Genomic DNA, 21481 nt, shown 5'->3' on the forward strand with positions numbered 1-21481 from the left:
GAAAAAATGAATCTTTTCTTTGCTACTAACATTCTATGAATTATCCGTACTACACATACAATTTATTATATATTCAGTTTTTTCCGCTTTAGTGTCACTTTCAGCCCAGCAGAGCCCACAAACAGCCTAAGAAGTTGGCCTTCACCTCTGTAAGCACTGCCTGTGATTTGTGCTGGCTGGATCAGACTGCTGGTTAGTTGAGTTCCAGATAACCGGGACTCTACTGTAATAATAACAGAATGTGATGTGTCTGTAGATAAGGATGATCTGCAGCAACAGAGAACATTATATTATTATTATTACTGTTATTAATATTACTATTATTATAACTTGTTATAAAATTTGGCTGATTGAACAAACAGAGGCTGCAGTTAGCCTATGTGCCACAAGATGGCAACATAACTTCTTCCAGGTTAAACGCAAAGACAGGAAGAAATTGAGCCAAAGACAGGAAGCAGCAGGGAATTAAGTTGTAGGAAGCAAAATGAAGACATTGTTGGACGAGGTAATTGTGTAATTCTTGTCATATACTAGCAAATGTATGCCTGTTGGGCATTGCACAGGTTGTAGGATAGACTGCAGTGGGGGAAGGGGGTAGATTAGTACAGACATGGGTATGGGGGAGCAGTGGGGGGATTAGTACAGACATGGTTATGGGGGAGCAGTGGGGGGTAGATTAGTACAGACTTGGGTATGGGGGAGCAGTGGGGAGATTAGTACAGACATGGGTGTGGGGAGCAGTGGGGGGATTAGTACAGACATGGGTATGGGGGAGCAGTGGGCGGATTAGTACAGACATGGTTATGGGGGGGCAGTGGGGGGATTAGTACAGACATGGGTATGGGGGAGCAGTGGGGAGATTAGTACAGACATGGGTATGGGGGAGCAGTGGGGGATTAGTACAGACATGGGTATGGGAGAGCAGTGGGGGATTAGTACAGACATAGGTATGGGGGAGCAGTGGGGGATTAGTACAGACATGGGTATGGGGGAGCAGTGAGGGGATTAGTACAGACATGGGTATGGGGGAGCAGTGGGGGGATTAGTACAGACATGGGTATGGGGGAGCAGTGGGGGATTAGTACAGACATGGGTATGGGAGAGCAGTGGGGGATTAGTACAGACATGGGTATGGGAGAGCAGTGGGGGGATTAGTACAGACATGGGTATGGGGGAGCAGTGGGGAGATTAGTACAGACATGGGTATGGGGGAGCAGTGGGGGATTAGTACAGACATGGGTATGGGAGAGCAGTGGGGGATTAGTACAGACATGGGTATGGGGGAGCAGTGGGGGATTAGTACAGACATGGGTATGGGGAGCAGTGGGGGGATTAGTACAGACATGGGTATGGGAGAGCAGTGGGGGATTAGTACAGACATGGGTATGGAGAGCAGTGGGGAGATTAGTACAGACATGGGTATGGGGGAGCAGTTGGGGGGATTAGTACAGACATGGGTATGGGGGAGCAGTGAGGGGATTAGTACAGATATGGGTATGGGGGAGCAGTGGGGGGATTAGTACAGACATGGGTATGGGGGAGCAGTGGGGGATTAGTACAGACATGGGTATGGGGAGCAGTGGGTGGATTAGTACAGACATGGGTATGGGGGAGCAGTGGGGAGATTAGTACAGACATGGGTATGGGAGAGCAGTGGGGGGATTAGTACAGACATGGGTATGGGGGAGCAGTGGGGGGGATTAGTACAGACATGGGTATGGGGGAGCAGTGGGGGGGATTAGTACAGACATGGGTATGGGGGAGCAGTGGGGGTGATTAGTATAGACATGGGTATGGGGGAGCAGTTGGGGGGATTAGTACAGACATGGGTATGGGGGAGCAGTGAGGGGATTAGTACAGACATGGGTATGGGGGAGCAGTGGGGGGATTAGTACAGACATGGGTATGGGGGAGCAGTGGGGGGATTAGTACAGACATGGGTATGGGGGAGCAGTGTGGAGATTAGTACAGACATGGGTATGGGAGAGCAGTGGGGGGATTAGTACAGACATGGGTATGGGGGAGCAGTGGGGGGGATTAGTACAGACATGGGTATGGGGGAGCAGTGGGGGTGATTAGTATAGACATGGGTATGGGGGAGCAGTTGGGGGGATTAGTACAGACATGGGTATGTGGGAGCAGTGGGGGGAAATTAGTACAGAAATGGGTATGGGGGAGCAGTGGGGGGGGGGATTAGTACAGACATGGGTATGGGGGAGGAGCAGGGGAGATTAGTAATTCCTATTACTACTATTTTCAAACTTACATCCAATTTATATAATTTAAATTTTTGTGCCTCCCTTTAACTGTTTAATAATTACCACACTGCCCCTAAATTTAAACACCCCTCCATTAGTGATGACATGCAGACTGCAGCATGCTGTGAGTATAGTGCACAGGTAGCTAGAAACCAACATTTTATCCTTTCCTGCAATACTCTGCATGGCCCTACCAGGCACAAGTTACAAGTCACTTTATTCTCTATCAAAAGGCAGCAACATCCTGTACAGGACCACTGAGGATGGACAAGGACCAGAGTCACATGACCGAGAGAATATTCAACCTGATCCTGGAGATCATTTGTCTGCTGACTGGAGAGGTGGGTGGATTTTGGGAGGTCACATGACATAACAGTTATCTCTATTAATAAAACACACAGCTAACTGGAGAGGTGAGGAGAATTCTGGGAGTTCACGTAGCATTATTGTTGGTCTTTCCATACAGAGTTTTCCTCCAGTGAAGTCTGGTGATCATGTGACCGTCACGGTGCCCCCACCCCATTCCCTGATATGTGAGGGACACAACAATGAGAAGATTCTGGAAGTCACCAGGAAGATGATGGAGCTGCTGACAGGAGAGGTGAGCAGTGCTAGTAATTGTGGGATATTATCCAGTAATAGCAAGGGGTGTGTCAGGGTGGTGACTGTATCATTGTGTGTCAGGTTCCTGTGAGGAGTCAGGAAATCACCGTCTGTTTCTCCGTGGAGGAGTGGCAGCATATAGAATGACACAAGGACCTTTACAAGGAAGCCATGACAGTTACATAGTTATATGCATTGAAAAAAGACATATGCCCATCGACTTCAATCAGTAAAATAAATACAACTCTAGCCTGCACCCTCACATATCCCTGTTGATCCAGAGGAAGGTAAAACACCCTTACAAGATATGGTCCAATTAACCCCACAAGATAAAAAAACTCCTTCACGACTCCAGATGGCAATCAAGATAAAAACCCTGACATATTTATACATGTTAATTAGATCTCCTCTAAGCCGCCTTTTCTCCAGACTAAATATCTAACCTTTCCTGGTAAGTGAGACCTTCCAATCCCTTGTATCAATATTGTTGCTCGTCTCTGCACCTGCTCTAAAACTGCAATATCTCTCCTGTAATGTGGTGCCCAGAACTGAATTCCATATTCCAGATGCAGCCTTACTAGAGAGTTAAACAGGGGCAATATTATGCTAGCATCACAAGTCTTTATTTCCCTTTTAATGCATCCCCAAATTTTATTTGCTTTAGCTGCAGCAGCTTGGCATTGAAAATAATTGTTTAACTTGTTGCAGATGAGTGCTCCTAAGTCTTTCTCTATGTTTGATGTCCCCAACTGTATCCCGTTTATTTTGTATGGTGCTAGACCATTGGTATGACCAAATGCATGACTTTCCATTTTTCAACATTGAATGTTATCTGCCATTTATGTGCCGATATAGCCATCCTATCCAGACCCTTTTGCAATATGTCACTATCTCCCTGAGAATTAATGATTCTGCACAATCATCTGCAAAATAGCAACATTGCTTTCTACTTCATCTACTAGGTCATCAAAGAGCACTGTGCCCAGTAATGACCCCTGTAGGATCCCACTGCTAACAGTCACCCATTTTGAATATGATCCATTGACCACAACTTTGTTTTCTGTCCATTAGCCAGTTCCCTATCCATTCACACAGACTCTTCCCCAGTCCTGCATCCTCAACTTTTGCACCAGACTTCTGTGGGGAACAGTATCAAAGGCCTTTGCAAAGTCCAAGTATATCACATCTACAGCATTCCTAATATCCACACTAGTGTTCACCATGAGGGATCTTAGTGACCCCAAACTGTTCATGTTTTCCTTTGCATATGTTCTTATCTGTTACCATTTTAAAGTATCTTTTATTTTTGGTGCACTTAGGGTGGAAAACAGCTAAACACTGTGATTAAATGGAAAGTAGAGACGTATGTGAGGAGTGATCAGCAGTCTATGGAGGAGGGTGACATAACGACAATAAAAGAAGAAGAGAATTGTATGAGGGGTGATCAGCAGTCTGTGGAGGAGGGAAAGATGATGAGGACAAAAAAAGAGGAAGAAGAGATGTATGCGAGGAGTGATAAGCAGTCTATGGAGGAGGGTGACGTGATGAGGACAAGTAAAGAGGAAGACAAAGAGACATATGTGAGGAGTGATCAGCAGTCTGTGGAGGAGGGTGACATGATGAGGACATATAAAGTGGAAGAAGAAGAGACGTATGTGAGGAGTGATCAGCAGTCTATGGAGGAGGGTGACATGATGAGGACAATAAAAGAGGAAGAAGAAGAGACATATGTGAGGAGTGATAAGCAGTCTATGGAGGAGGGTGACGTGATGAGGACAAGTAAAGAGGAAGACAAAGAGACATATGTGAGGAGTGATCAGCAGTCTATGGAGGAAGGTGACATGATGAGGACAATAAAAGAGGAAGAAGAAGAGACATATGTGAGGAGTGATAAGCAGTCTATGGAGGAGGGTGACGTGATGAGGACAAGTAAAGAGGAAGAAGAAGAGACATATGTGAGGAGTGATAAGCAGTCTATGGAGGAGGGTGACGTGATGAGGACAAGTAAAGAGGAAGAAGAAGAGACATATGTGAGGAGTGATAAGCAGTCTATGGAGGAGGGTGACGTGATGAGGACAAGTAAAGAGGAAGAAGAAGAGACATATGTGAGGAGTGATAAGCAGTCTATGGAGGAGGGTGACGTGATGAGGACAAGTAAAGAGGAGGAAGAAGAGACATATGTGAGGGATGATCAGCAGTCTATGGAGGAGGGTGACGTGATGAGGACAAGTAAAGAGGAAGAAGAAGAGACATATGTGAGGAGTGATCAGCAGTTTATGGAGGAGGGTGGCATGATGGTGACAAGTAAAGAGGAAGACAAAGAGACATATGTGAGGAGTGATCAGCAGTCTATGGAGGAGGGAGACATGATGAGCGGATCTGAGGAGGAAGACTTTATCACAGGGATGAGCATTGGTGAGTGATAAACATTAGAGATGGAAAATACACATTAAGCTTAATAAGAAACGTGTCCCTGCTGGGCACAGTATAGATCACATGATGCCAGTAGGTGGGGGAGAGGATGTAAGAATGTGAGTGAGGTTGGGGGGGTGGGGAGACTGAGGTGAAAAGTAGCGAAAAGTCCCTGTACTAAAATAACTATGCCAAGCAGAGCCGTTTTTGACCAATGGCATTCTAGGCCATTGCCTGTGGTGCCATTGATCCTGGGGGGGTGCCATGACGTAGATTAAGCCTCAACCCCCAAACAAAGCCACGCCCTAACAAAGCCACAACTCGTCCATGGGTGTTTGATCACCTGCTTCTGCTGTGTGTGTAGAAGATTGAAGTTTCTTGTTCTGTGGAGAAGCAGCATCGCCATTTAGCTCTATGGCAGCAGCTGGAATATGTCATGTGGTCGTGCATCTGTATTTGTGGACTGAAACCCTCATAGCTGCAATAACCAGCAGTGTCTACAGATTGTTGCACAAATCACTAGAGCTGCCCAATAAATTGCTATTCTTTTCAGGATGAGGAAAATTTAGTTCCAACTCTGATACCTCCTATTACTTCTCACATTCCCTGTGTACATAGTGTGTTTATACCTCATTACTGGCACACTGTGCAGTCACATTACACACATCACACCCCTATTACTTCTCACATTCCCTGTGTACATAGTGTGTTTATACCTCATTACAGGCACACTGTGCAGTCACATTACACACATCACACCCCTATTACGTCTCACATACCCTGTGTACATAGTGTGTTTATACCTCATTACTGGCACACTGTGCAGTCACATTACACACATCACACCCCTATTACTTCTCACATTCCCTGTGTACATAGTGTGTTTATACCTCATTACAGGCACACTGTGCAGTCACATTACACATCACACCCCTATTACTTCTCACATTCCCTGTGTACATAGTGTGTTTATACCTCATTACTGGCACACTGTGCAGTCACATTACACACATCACACCCCTATTACTTCTCACATTCCCTGTGTACATAGTGTGTTTATACCTCATTACAGGCACACTGTGCAGTCACATTACACACATCACACCCCTATTACTTCTCACATTCCCTGTGTACATAGTGTGTTTATACCTCATTACAGGCACACTGTGCAGTCACATTACACACATCATACCCCTATTACTTCTCACATTCCCTCTGTACATAGTGTAGATATAGCTCATTACAGGCACACTGTGCAGTCACATTACACATCACACCCCTATTACTTCTCACATTCCTGTGTACATAGTGTGTTTATACCTCATTACGGGCACACTGTGCAGTCACATTACACACATCACACCCCTATTACTTCTCACATTCCCTGTGTACATAGTGTGTTTATACCTCATTACAGGCACACTGTGCAGTCACATTACACACATCACACCCCTATTACTTCTCACATTCCCTGTGTACATAGTGTGTTTATACCTCACTACAGACACACTGTGCAGTCACATTACACACATCACACCTCTTTTACTTCTCACATTCCCTGTGTACATGGTGTGTTTATACCTCATTACAGGCACACTGTGCAGTCACATTACACATCACACCCCTATTACTTCTTACATTCCCTGTGTACATAGTGTGTTTATACCTCATTACAGGCACACTGTGTAGTCACATTACACACATCACACCCCTATTAGTTCTCACATTGCCTGTGTACATAGTGTGTTTATACCTCATTACAGGCACACTGTGCAGTCATATTACACACATCACACCCCTATTACTTCTCACATTCCCTGTGTACATAGTGTGTTTATACCTCATTACAGGCACACTGTGCAGTCACATTACACATCACACCCCTATTACTTCTCACATTCCTGTGTACATAGTGTGTTTATACCTCATTACAGGCACACTGTGCAGTCACATTACACACATCACACCCCTATTACTTCTCACATTCCCTGTGTACATAGTGTGTTTATACCTCATTACAGGCACACTGTGCAGTCACATTACACATCACACCCCTATTACTTCTCACATTCCTGTGTACATAGTGTGTTTATACCTCATTACAGGCACACTGTGCAGTCACATTACACACATCACACCCCTATTACTTCTCACATTCCCTGTGTACATAGTGTGTTTATACCTCATTACAGGCACACTGTGCAGTCACATTACACATCACACCCCTATTACTTCTCACATTCCCTGTGTACATAGTGTGTTTATACCTCATTACAGGCACAGTGTGCAGCCACATTACACACGTCACACCCCTATTACTTCTCACATTCCCTGTGTACATAGTGTGTTTATACCTCATTACAGGCACACTGTGCAGTCACATTACACATCACACCCCTATTACTTCTTACATTCCTGTGTACATAGTGTGTTTATACCTCATTACAGGCACACTGTGCAGTCACATTACACATCACACCCCTATTACTTCTCACATTCCTGTGTACATAGTGTGTTTATACCTCATTACTGGCACACGGTGCAGTCACATTACACATCACACCCCCTATTACTTCTCACATTCCCTGTGTACATAGTGTGTTTATACCTCATTACAGGCACACTGTGCAGTCACATTACACACATCACACCCCTATTACCTCTCACATTCCCTGTGTACATAGTGTGTTTATACCTCATTACTGGCACACTGTGCAGTCACATTACACATCACACCCCCTATTACTTCTCACATTCCCTGTGTACATAGTGTGTTTATACCTCATTACAGGCACACTGTGCAGTCACATTACACACATCACACCCCTATTACCTCTCACATTCCTTGTGTACATAGTGTGTTTATACCTCATTACAGGCACACTGTGCAGTCACATTACACACATCACACCCCTATTACTTCTCACATTCCCTGTGTACATAGTGTGTTTATACCTCATTACAGGCACACTGTGCAGTCACATTACACACATCACACCCCTATTACCTCTCACATTCCCTGTGTACATAGTGTGTTTATACCTCATTACAGGCACACTGTGCAGTCACATTACACACACCGCATCCCTATTACTTCTCACATTCCCTGTGTACATAGTGTGTTAATACCTCATTACAGGCACACTGTGCAGTCACATTACACACATCACACTCCTATTACTTCTTACATTCCCTGTGTACATAGTGTGTTTATACCTCATTACTGGCACACTGTGCAGTCACATTACACATCACACCCCCTATTACTTCTCACATTCCCTGTGTACATAGTGTGTTTATACCTCATTACAGACACACTGTGCAGTCACATTACACATCACACCCCTATTACTTCTTACATTCCCTGTGTACATAGTGTGCTTATACCTCATTACTGGCACACTGTGCAGTCACATTAAACACATCACACCCCTATTACTTCTAACATTCCCTGTGTACATAGTGTGTTTATACCTCATTACTGGCACACTGTGCAGTCACATTACACATCACACCCCTATTACTTCTTACATTCCCTGTGTACATAGTGTGCTTATACCTCATTACTAGCACACTGTGCAGTCACATTAACCACTTGAGGACCTAGGGCTTTCTACCCCTTAAGGACCGGCCACTTTTTTTCCATTCAGACCACTGCAGCTTTCACGGTTTATTGCTCGCTCATACAACCTACCACCTAAATGAATTTTGGCTCCTTTTCTTGTCACTAATAAAGCTTTCTTTTAGTGCTATTTGATTGCTCCTGCGATTTTTACTTTTTATTATATTCAGCAAAAAAGACATGAATTTTGGCAAAAAAATGATTTTTTTAACTTTCTGTGCTGACAGTTTTCAAATAAAGTAAAATTTCTGTATACATGCAGCGCGAAAAATGTGGACAAACATGTTTTTGATAAAAAAAAACCCATTCAGTGTATATTTATTGGTTTGGGTAAAAGTTATAGCGTTTACAAACTATGGTGCAAAAAGTGAATTTTCCCATTTTCAAGCATCTCTGACTTTTCTGACCCTCTGTCATGTTTCATGAGGGGCTAGAATTCCAGGATAGTATAAATACCCCCCAAATGACCCCATTTTGGAAAAAAGCCATCCCAAAGTATTCACTGAGAGGCATAGTGAGTTCATAGAAGATATTATTTTTTGTCACAAGTAAGCGGAAAATGACACTTTGTGAAAAAAAAAAAAAAAAAAAAAGTTTCCATTTCTTCTAACTTGCGACAAAAAAAAAATGAAATCTGCCACGGACTCACCATGCCCCTCTCTGAATACCTTGAAGTGTCTACTTTCCAAAATGGGGTCATTTGTGGGGTGTGTTTACTGTCCTGACATTTTGGGGGGTGCTAAATTGTAAGCACCCCTGTAAAGCCTAAAGGTGCTCATTGGACTTTGGACCCCTTAGTGCAGTTAGGCTGCAAAAAAGTGCCACACATGTGGTATTGCCGTACTCAGGAGAAGTAGTATAATGTGTTTTGGGGTGTATTTTTACACATACCCATGCTGGGTGGGAGAAATACCTCTGTAAATGACAATCTTTTGATTTTTTTACACACAATTGTCCATTTACAGAGGTATTTCTCCCACCCAGCATGGGTATGTGTAAAAATACACCCCAAAACACATTGTACTACTTCTCCAGAGTATGGCGATACCACATGTGTGGCACTTTTTTGCACCCTAACTGCGCTAAAGGGCCCAAAGTCCAATGAGTACCTTTAGAATTTCACAGGTCATTTTGAGAAATTTCGTTTCAAGACTACTCCTCACGGTTTAGGGCCCCTAAAATGCCAGGGCAGTATAGGAACCCCACAAATGACCCCATTTTAGAAAGAAGACACCCCAAGGTATTCCGTTAGGAGTATGGTGAGTTCATAGAAGATTTTATTTTTTGTCAAAAGTTAGCGGAAAATGACACTTTGTGAAAAAACACAATTAAAATCAATTTCCGCTAACTTTTGACAAAAAAATAAAATCTTCTATGAACTCACCATACTCCTAACGGAATACCTTGGGGTGTCTTCTTTCTAAAATGGGGTCATTTGTGGGGTTCCTATACTGCCCTGGCATTTTAGGGGCCCTAAACCGTGAGAAGTAGTCTTGAAACGAAATTTCTCAAAATGACCTGTGAAATTCTAAAGGTACTCATTGGACTTTGGGCCCTTTAGCGCAGTTAGGGTGCAAAAAAGTGCCACACATGTGGTATCGCCATACTCTGGAGAAGTAGTACAATGTGTTTTGGGGTGTATTTTTACACATACCCATGCTGGGTGGGAGAAATACCTCTGTAAATGGACAATTGTGTGTAAAAAAATCAAAAGATTGTCATTTACAGAGGTATTTCTCCCACCCAGCATGGGTATGTGTAAAAATACACCCCAAAACACATTATACTACTTCTCCCGAGTACGGCGATACCACATGTGTGGCACTTTTTTGCACCCTAACTGCACTAAGGGGCCCAAAGTCCAATGAGTACCTTTAGGATTTCACAGGTCATTTTTGTTTCAAGACTACTCCTCACGGTTTAGGGCCCCTAAAATGCCAGGGCAGTATAGGAACCCCACTAATGACCCCATTTTAGAAAGAAGACACCCCAAGGTATTCTGTTAGGAGTATGGTGAGTTCATAGAAGTTTTTATTTTTTTGTCACAAGTTAGCGGAAATTGATTTTAATAGTTTTTTTTCACAAAGTGTCATTTTCCGCTAACTTGTGACAAAAAATAAAATCTTCTATGAACTCACCATACTCCGTACGGAATACCTTTGGGTGTCTTCTTTCTAGAATGGGGTCATTTGTGGGGTTCCTATACTGCCCTGGCATTTTAGGGGCCCTAAACCGTGAGGAGTAGTCTTGAAACCAAATGTCGCAAAATGACCTGTGAAATCCTAAAGGTACTCATTGGACTTTGGGCCCCTTAGCGTACTTAGGGTGTAAAAAAGTGCCACACATGTGGTACCGCCGTACTCAGGAGAAGTAGTATAATGCGTTTTGGGGTGTATTTTTACACATACCCATGCTAAGTGGGAGAAATATCTCTGTAAATGACAATTGTTTGATTTTTTTACACACAATTGTCCATTTACATAGAAATTTCTCCCATCCAGCATGGGTATGTGTAAAAATACACCCCAAAACACATTATACTACTTTTCCTGAGTACGGCGGTACCACATGTGTGACAATTTTTTGCAGCCTAGGTGCGCTAAGGGGCCCAACGTCCTATTCACAGGTCATTTTGAAGCATTTGTTTTCTAGACTACTCCTCGCGGTTTAGGGCCCCTAAAATGCCAGGGCAGTATAGGAACCCCACAAGTGACCCCATTTTAGAAAGAAGACACCCCAAGGTATTCCGTTAGGTGTATGGCGAGTTCATAGAAGATTTTATTTTTTGTCACAAGTTAGTGAAAAATGACACTTTGTGAAAAAAAAACAATAAAAATTAATTTCCGCTAACTTTTGACAAAAAATAAAATCTTCTATGAACTCGTCATACACCTAACAGAATACCTTGGGGTGTCTTTTTTTCTAAAATGGGGTCACTTGTGGGGTTCCTATACCGCCCTGGCATTTTACAGGCCCAAAACCGTGAGTAGTCTGGAAACCAAATGTCTCAAAATGACTGTTCAGGGGTATAAGCATCTGCAAATTTTGATGACAGGTGGTCTATGAGGGGGCGAATTTTGTGGAACCGGTCATAAGCAGGGTGGCCTTTTAGATGACAGGTTGTATTGGGCCTGATCTGATGGATAGGAGTGCTAGGGGGGTGACAGGAGGTGATTGATGGGTGTCTCAGGGGGTGGTTAGAGGGGAAAATAGATGCAATCAATGCACTGGGGAGGTGATCGGAAGGGGGTCTGAGGGGGATCTGAGGGATTGGCCGAGTGATCAGGAGCCCACACGGGGCAAATTGGGGCCTGATCTGATGGGTAGGTGTGCTAGGGGGTGACAGGAGGTGATTGATGGGTGTCTCAAGGTGTGATTAGAGGGGGGAATAGATGCAAGCAATGCACTGGCGAGGTGATCAGGGCTGGGGTCTGAGGGCATTCTGAGGGTGTGGGCGGGTGATTGAGTGCCCTAGGGGCAGATAGGGGTCTAATCTGATAGGTAGCAGTGATAGGGGGTGATTGATGGGTAATTAGTGGGTGTTTAGGGTAGAGAATAGATGGAAACACTGCGCTTGGGTGGTGATCTGATGTCGGATCTGCGGGCGATCTATTGGTGTGGGTGGGTGATCAGTTTGCCCGCAAGGGGCAGGTTAGGGGCTGATTGATGGGTGGCAGTGACAGCGAGTGATTGATGGGTGGCAGTGACAGGGGGTGATTGATGGGTGGCAGTGACAGGGGGTGATTGATGGGTGATTGATAGGTGATTGACAGGTAATCAGTGGGTTATTACAGGGGAGAACAAATGTAAATATTGCACTGGCGAATTGATAAGGGGGGGTCTGAGGGCAATCTGAGCGTGTAGGCGGGCGATTGGGTGCCCGCAAGGGGCAGATTAGGGTCTGATCTGATGGGTAACAGTGACAGGTGGTGATAGGTGGTGATAGGGGGTGATTGATGGGTAATTAGTGGGTGTTTAGAGGAGAGAATAGATGTAAACACTGCGCTTGGGTGGTGATCTGATGTCGGATCTGCGGGCGATCTATTGGTGTGGGTGGGTGATCAGATTGCCCGCAAGGGGCAGGTTAGGGGCTGATTGTTGGGTGGCAGTGACAGGGGGTGATTGATGGGTGATAGGTGATTGGCAGGTGATTGACAGGTGATCAGTGGGTTATTACAGGGAAGGACAGATGTAATTAATGCACTGGCGAATTGATAAGGGGGGGGGGGGGGTCTGAGGGCAATCTGAGCGTGTGGGCGGGTGATTGGGTGCCCGCAAGGGGCAGATTAGGGTCTGATCTGATAGGTAACAGTGACAGGTGGTGATAGGGGGTGATTGATGGGTGATTGATGGGTAATTCGTGGGTGTTTAGAGAAGATAACAGATGTAAACGATACATTTGGGAGGTAATCTGACGGCGGGTTTGCGGGCGATCTAATAGTGTGGGTGGGTGATCAGATTGCCCGCAAGGGGCAGGTTAGGGGCTGATTGATGGGTGGCAGTGACAGGGGGTGACAGGGGGTGATTGATGGGTGATAGGTGATTGGCAGGTGATTGACAGGTGATCAGTGGGTTATTACAGGGAAGAACAGATGTAATTAATGCACTGGTGAATTGATAAGGGGGGGTCAGAGGGCAATCTGAGCATGTGGGCGGGTGATTGGGTGCCCGCAAGGGGCAGATTAGGGTCTGATCTGATAGGTAAAAGTGACAGGTGGTGATAGGGGGTGATTGATGGGTGATTGATGGGTAATTAGTGGGTGTTTAGAGGAGAGAATAGATGTAAACAATGGATTTGGGAGGTGATCTGATGTCGGATCTGCGGGCGATCTATTGGTGTGGGGGGGTGATCAGATTGCCCGCAAGGGGCAGGTTAGGGGCTGGCTGATGGGTGGCAGTGACAGGGGGTGATTGACGGGTGATTGACGGGTGATTGACAGGTGATTGACAGGTGATTGACAGGTGATTGACAGGTGATCAGGGGGATAGATGCATACAGTAAACAGGGGGGGTGGTCTGGGGGGGGGGGTCTGGGGAGAATCTGAGGGGTGGGGGTAATCAGGAGGGGGCAGGGAGCAGGGTGGGGGATAAAAAAAAAATAGTGTTGACAGATAGTGACAGGGAGTGATTGATGGGTGATTAGGGGGGTGATTGGGTGCAAACAGGGGTCTGGGGGGTGGGCAGGGGGGGGTCTGATGGGTGCTGTGGGCGATCTGGGGCAGGGGGGGGGGGAAATCAGTGTGCTTGGTGCAGACTAGGGTGGCTGCAGCCTGCCCTGGTGGTCCCTCGGACACTGGGACCACCAGGGCAGGAGACAGCCTGTATAATACACTTTGTAAACATTACAAAGTGTATTATACACTTTGTATGCGGCGATCGCGGGGTTAACATCCCGCCGGCGCTTCCGTATAGCCGGCGGGATGTTGCGGCGGGTGAGCGGCGCCAGGCGGAGGCGGAGGATCGCGTCACTGATGACGCGATCGCTCCGCCCATGCCCCTACAAGGACCGCCGCCAATTGTCAATACGGCGGTCCTTGCGGGGTGCACTTCCCGGCCGCCAATTGTCAATACGGCGGTCGGGAAGTGGTTAAACACATCACACCCCTATTACTTCTAACATTCCCTGTGTACATAGTGTGTTTACACCTCATTACAGGCACACTGTGCAGTCACATTACACACATCACACCCCTATTACTTCTCACATTCCCTGTGTACATAGTGTGTTTATACCTCATTACAGGCACACTGTGCAGTCACATTACACACATCACACCCCTATTACCTCTCACATTCCCTGTGTACATAGTGTGTTTATACCTCATTACAGGCACACTGTGCAGTCACATTACACACATCACACCCCTATTACTTCTCACATTCCCTGTGTACATAGTGTGTTTATACCTCATTACAGGCACACTGTGCAGTCACATTACACACATCACACCCCTATTACCTCTCACATTCCCTGTGTACATAGTGTGCTTATACCTCATTACTGGCACACTGTGCAGTCACATTAAACACATCACACCCCTATTACTTCTAACATTCCCTGTGTACATAGTGTGTTTATACCTCATTACAGGCACACTGTGCAGTCACATTACACACACCGCATCCCTATTACTTCTCACATTCCCTGTGTACATAGTGTGTTAATACCTCATTACAGGCACACTGTGCAGTCACATTACACACATCACACCCCTATTACTTCTCACATTCCCTGTGTACATAGTGTGTTTATACCTCATTACAGGCACACTGTGCAGTCACATTACACACATCACACCCCTATTACCTCTCACATTCCCTGTGTACATAGTGTGCTTATACCTCATTACTGGCACACTGTGCAGTCACATTAAACACATCACACCCCTATTACTTCTAACATTCCCTGTGTACATAGTGTGTTTATACCTCATTACAGGCACACTGTGCAGTCACATTACACACACCGCATCCCTATTACTTCTCACATTCCCTGTGTACATAGTGTGTTTATACCTCATTACAGGCACACTGTGCAGTCACATTACACACATCACACTCCTATTACTTCTTACATTCCCTGTGTACATAGTGTGCAGGGTTTCTCGGATAGTACTTTTTAAAACCCGCCCGGATCTGGGTACCCAGATATCCGGATCCGATTCGGGTATCTTGATTCGACCTTGTGTGTACCCGAGTGAATTCATATATCCGACCAAATTACCCGCGGGTACCCGACCTATTCGGGTACCCGGATAGAAAAACCGGAAGTGCCCTTTAAATAGCTTTAATAAGGGATTTTATGGTAAATGATGCATGTAGCATCATGTTTTTTTTAAAGGGAAACACTAATTTATTATTTTGTTAACATAAATTGAAAAAAAAAAAAGGGCCTGTAAATTATTAGCATCAGGATAGGTTCCAGACAGCGGTCGACGGTCGTGCAGCCCACAGTGGCCTCAATTCACGGAGCATTATCAAACGTTTATCAAACACTTTATCAAACGTTTGATTATTTACCTCATGGGTAAAATCTCATTTTAAATTCACTAAGGTGTTATATATTTATCGAATGTTTTACCGATAAAACGTTCAACAAATATATAAACCTTAGTGAGATTTTACCCATGAGGTAAATTATCAAACGTTTGATAAAGTGTTTGATAAACCTTTGATAATGCTCCGTGAATTGAGGCCATTGTGTCCAAAGTCCAACCGCACAACTGGGACATGACCGTTTTCAGCCCAGACACCTCCAAAAAATTACACCGCAATTGTATTTTGGGTTGAATATAGGTGGTGGTATCAGCAGCAGTGGCCTGTGGCACCGTGGCGGTGGAAGCCAGCACCAGCTTGCTGCAGCCTCTTTAAAGGGACTCCGAGCAGTGCAGAAACTATGGAAAGATGCACATCATTTTAAAGCTCTCTTTCACCTCTTTCCAATGATATATAAACCGCCGCCCTACGCCTTTTAGTTTTCGCTATTTTCGCGATTGAAATTGCAGCGGCCGCGATTTCAATCGCAAAAATAGAGAAAACTAAAAGGCGTAGGGCGACAATTTAGGTGTCGCCAGAAAGAGGAAAAAGAGAGCTTTAAAATGATATCCATCTTTCCATAGTTACTTGTATTACACAGAGCGACACTTTCCCCAGTGTCAGCAGCTCCATTCTGCTGAATGGAGCTGCTGACTTTGAGAAAAAGTCTCCCTGTGTAATACAATGTAACTATGGAAAGATGATATCATTTAAAGCTCTCTTTCTCCTCTTTCTGGCGACACCTAAATCGTCACCCTACGTCTTTTAGTTTTCTCTGTTTTCGCGATTGAAATCGCGGCTGCGGCAATTTCAATTGCGAAAATAGCGAAAACTAAAAGGCGTAGGGCGGCGGTTTATATATCATTGGAAAGAGGAGAAAGAGAGCTTTAAAATGATATGCATCTTTCCATAGTTTCTGCACTGCTCGGTGTCCCTTTAAATCCTCATGCTCATCCCTCCTCAAAAAACCCAGAACATCCTCCTCAAACTCCTTGCGGCTAACAGCCCTGAGTTCAATCATGGCGCCTGGAGCGAAAAGCTCGCTGACTGAGGGTAGGCTGCCCGCTGGGGTCGACACTGACACGGCAGACCTTCTGAGGGTGGCCGTAATGTTGCTCCCTGTCCTCTTGCCCTTGCTGCCCCTCCCCCGGCTGCCGGTGCCAGCAGACATAGTACAACTTATACATGATGATGTCACCAGATGATGTGGTGTACTTTTACTTTAATAAAATCGGGGTTGGACTTTAAATCAAATCAGCACGGAGTGACAGACCGTAGACTAGAGGACAGACAGTGCACACTATCTGTCTAATGGTGGGTACACACGGTGCATTCCGGCACTCGATTTCCCGCTCGATTCCCGTCGACTTGATTATTTACGGCGTTTCGATGGATCGTTAGGGTGATTTGGCATACCTTACATGCGAATTGACCTAACGATCCATCGAAACGCAAATCAGACATGTCGGAAATAATTGAGTCGACGGGAATCGATCGGGAAATCGAGTGCCGGAACGCACCGTGTGTACCCATTATAACAACTAACTGCAGTACTATCTACAATACAATAACACAGTAATCCTCCTATTCCCTATACTGTCCTGCTGGCCTGCACAGCACACACAGACACAGACAGGACCTAACTGAGTGAATGAAAGCAAACAATTACAAGCTAGCTAGCTAGAAAAACCAATAGAACAATAGTGTAGTGTGAAGGTGTTTAGCACTCAAATCTTTAGGTTTATCACTGTATACAGCACTTGCTAAGCCAACAGCACTGGAGCAAGTCTGTCAGTGACCAGCCAGCCACACATGCAAGGACGATCTGTCTCATCATGCCAGCCCTCCTTATTATACAGGGGGGCTGGCCAGGGTTCCCTTCTGTGATTGGGTGCTAGGGCTTAGGCTGGGAGGCCTCTGATTGGCTCAATGAGGTCCGGTGGGGCTGGCCAGGGTTCCCCTCTGATTGGTTGCTAGGGCTCCTGCTGGGAGCCCTCTGATTGGCTCAATGACATCATCTCCTTACTTTCACTACCCGGATCCGGATATCCGCGGGTACCCGAGTTATGCGGCCAGATATCCGCAGATAGCTATCCGGATCTGGGCCCAGATATCCGGATCCGAAAAATGGTCGGATACCTGTGTTAACCCAGGTACCCTGGATCCGGATGAGCATCCCTGAAGTGTGTTTATACCTCATTACAGGCACACTGTGAAGTCACATTACACACATCACACCCCTATTACTTCTCACATTCCCTGTGTACATAGTGTGTTTATACCTCATTACAGGCACACTGTGCAGTCACATTACACACATCACACCCCTATTACTTCTCACATTCCCTGTGTACACAGTGTGTTTATACCTCATTATAGGCACACTGTGCAGTCACATTACCCACATCACACCCCTATTACTTCTCACATTCCCTGTGTACATAGTGTGTTTATACCTCATTACAGGCACACTGTGCAGTCACATTACACATCACACACCTATTACTTCTCACATTCCCTGTGTACATAGTGTGTTTATATCTCATTACAGGCACACTGTGCAGTCACATTACACATCACACCCCTATTACTTCTCACATTCCCTGTGTACATAGTGTGTTTATACCTCATTACAGGCATACTGTGCAATCACATTAAACACATCACACCCCTATTACTTCTCACATCTCCTGTGTACATAGTGTGTTTATACCTCATTACAGGCACACTGTGCAGTCACATTACACATCACACCCCTATTACTTCTCACATTCCCTGTGTACATAGTGTGTTTATACATCATTACAGACAGACTGTGCAGTCACATTACACACATCACACCCCTATTACTTCTCACATTCCCTGCATACATAGTGTGTTAATACCTTATTACAGGCACACTGTGCAGTCACATTACACACATCACACCACTATTACTTCTCATATTCCCTGTGTACATAGTGTGTTTATACCTCATTACAAGAACACTGTGCAGTCACATTACACACATCACACTCCTATTACTTCTCATATTCCCTGTGTACATAGTGAGTTTATACCTCATTACAGGCACACTGTGCAGTCTCAGTTTATACCTCATTACAGGCACACTGTGCAGTCTCATTGCACACATCACACCCCTATTACTTCTCACATTTCCTGTGTACATAGTGTGTTTATACCTCATTACAGGCAGACTGTGCAGTCACATTACACATCACACCCCTATTACTTCTCACATTCCCTGTGTACATAGTGTGTTTATACCTCATTACAGGCACACTGTGCAGTCACATTACACATCACACCCCTATTACTTCTCACATTCCCTGTGTACATAGTGTGTTTATACCTCATTACAGGCAGACTGTGCAGTCACATTACAAACATCACACCCCTATTACTTCTCGCATTCCCTGTGTACATAGTGTGTTTATACCTCATTACAGGCACACTATGCAGTCACATTACACACATCACACCCCTATTACTTCTCACATTCCCTGCGTACATAGTGTGGTTATTCCTCATTACAGGCACACTGTGCAGTCACATAACACACATCACACCCTTATTACTTCTCACATTCCCTGTGTACATAGTGTGTTTATACCTCATTACAGGCACAATGTGCAGTCACATTACACACATCACACCCCTATTACTTCTCACATTCCCTGTGTACATAGTGTGGTTATTCCTCATTACAGGCACACTGTGCAGTCACATTACACACATCACACCCCTATTACCATATTTTTCAGACTATAAGATGCACTTTTTCGCTTCCAAATGTGGGGTAAATGTTAGTGCATCCTATGGTCCGCATGCTACATATTCGGCCCAGCGCCACTGACTCTCCTTTCCATAGCATGGAGGAGCCTGAGTGTAGCAGAGAGAACAGTGTGAGCTTCATCTGTGGGTCAGTTTTGCTGCCTCTGCGGGGCAGTTCACCAGCTCATGTGTGGGTTGCGGCATAGCGGGGGCTGCATTGCTGGACCTGGGGACTTGTTGCCTGGTGGAGGAGGCTGCGGGAGGTACTGTTCTGTATGGTGCATGGAGGGGCTGCTGAGCTCTGGGCTGTCATGACGCTGCTCCCTCTCACACACAGACAGGATGGATGCAATGGTCTGGAGGGCGGGGTCAAGGCTCCCGCCCTCGACACCATCACTTCCTGTCATAGCACAGCATGGGCCGTAATTGGCAGCACTCCCAGCCAACTGATGACTTCTATCACACGTTTAGCCTGCAACAGGCCAAGGTGGTCTGGATGGATCGTGCCTCGGATGCTGACAGGAAAGAAGCAGAGCTTTAGGCTGCTGCGGGCTTCCTGCATTGGAGGTATAGAACAAGCACTTGCACATTTGGAGGACTACAAGGTTAAGTATACCTTAGGGCTGCATAGCCAGGCTGGACAAATTGCTGTTGCAGTATCCAGTACTCCTTAAAAATTGCAGCCATCACTGAATAGAGGCAGCCACTTACTTCCTGTGAGTGGCTCTAATACCTCTGCGGGCGGGACTTGGCATTCTCCTCTCCACTCTCCTTAGTTTTGTAGCAAGTAGGCCCACTCTTATCTGCACTACAAGTGAAAATACCCTAGTTTTGCTCCATTCGCTACTAGGAGCCTCATCTGTAACAAGGGAGGAGATACCCAGGAGTGTGTATAATCCTGTGGGAGGACTGTGATGATACTTTCAGTGGTGATTGCAAAGTGGAAGTGGTAATGCTGCATCCTCTGTTGTTTATGTTCACATTATTATTCATTTTCCCCAGGCTGCTTTTTTGTACAGTACTGTATATCCAGGGCCGGTGTCATTCTTGTCTTACAAATGTTATCAGGCATCAACTCACCTGCAACCAGCCTGATGTGAGCAGCAGACCATGGATTTCACACTGACATGTGACGCATGCACCGCCCACTGTTTACTATATCCAGAGTCAGCGTCACATGGGGCCAAATACATGTTTACTAAAACAGTTTTATTATATCAGAGTTTACTATACTAGACTTTGCTCCCATAGACTTATAATAGAGATTAATCGTGACCTGGAGAGGTGGTTTACTATACCAGAATGTTTACTATAATAGAGTTTGTTATAAAAGGATTATACTGTACCAACAATTAACAGCTTATTGTTTCCCCCCTGAATACTGCAGGCATAGTTTGTGTGTAATCTCACATGGGCAACCTTTCCAAGGCTAGTTGTACCATCTGCTGCAGTAAGGAGAAAGCCTGTGCACCCATATAAAATCTCTTCAGCGACACATGTGTTCGTTATCTCCGAGATATAAGGAGTTCATCTTGCGCATCACATAGTGCGCTCCAGCTGCAGTTGAAGTGTAAAGGTGCGTACACACTCCTGATTTCTTCAAACGACGGGTCGTCAGACCCACCCGTGCGTGGCTGTTCTGACGACTGTTTTCCCATGTGTACAGTTTGTCGGCAGGCTGATAAGGCAGGTTTTGACTGATCCACTTGGTGGATCAGTTAATACTAGTCTTATCAGCCTGCCGACATACTGTACACACGGGGAAACTGTTGTCAGA

The 21481-nt window shown here is 45.3% G+C and overlaps 1 pseudogene; it reads left to right on the forward strand.

The window, feature by feature from the left end:
* Positions 1-451: 451 nt before the first annotated feature.
* The window catches only part of LOC137535840 (uncharacterized), a 117369-nt pseudogene continuing 96339 nt past the window's right edge, over positions 452-21481 (forward strand).

This window comes from Hyperolius riggenbachi, chromosome 10 (genome assembly GCF_040937935.1).
Source record: "Hyperolius riggenbachi isolate aHypRig1 chromosome 10, aHypRig1.pri, whole genome shotgun sequence".
NCBI lineage: Eukaryota > Metazoa > Chordata > Amphibia > Anura > Hyperoliidae > Hyperolius > Hyperolius riggenbachi.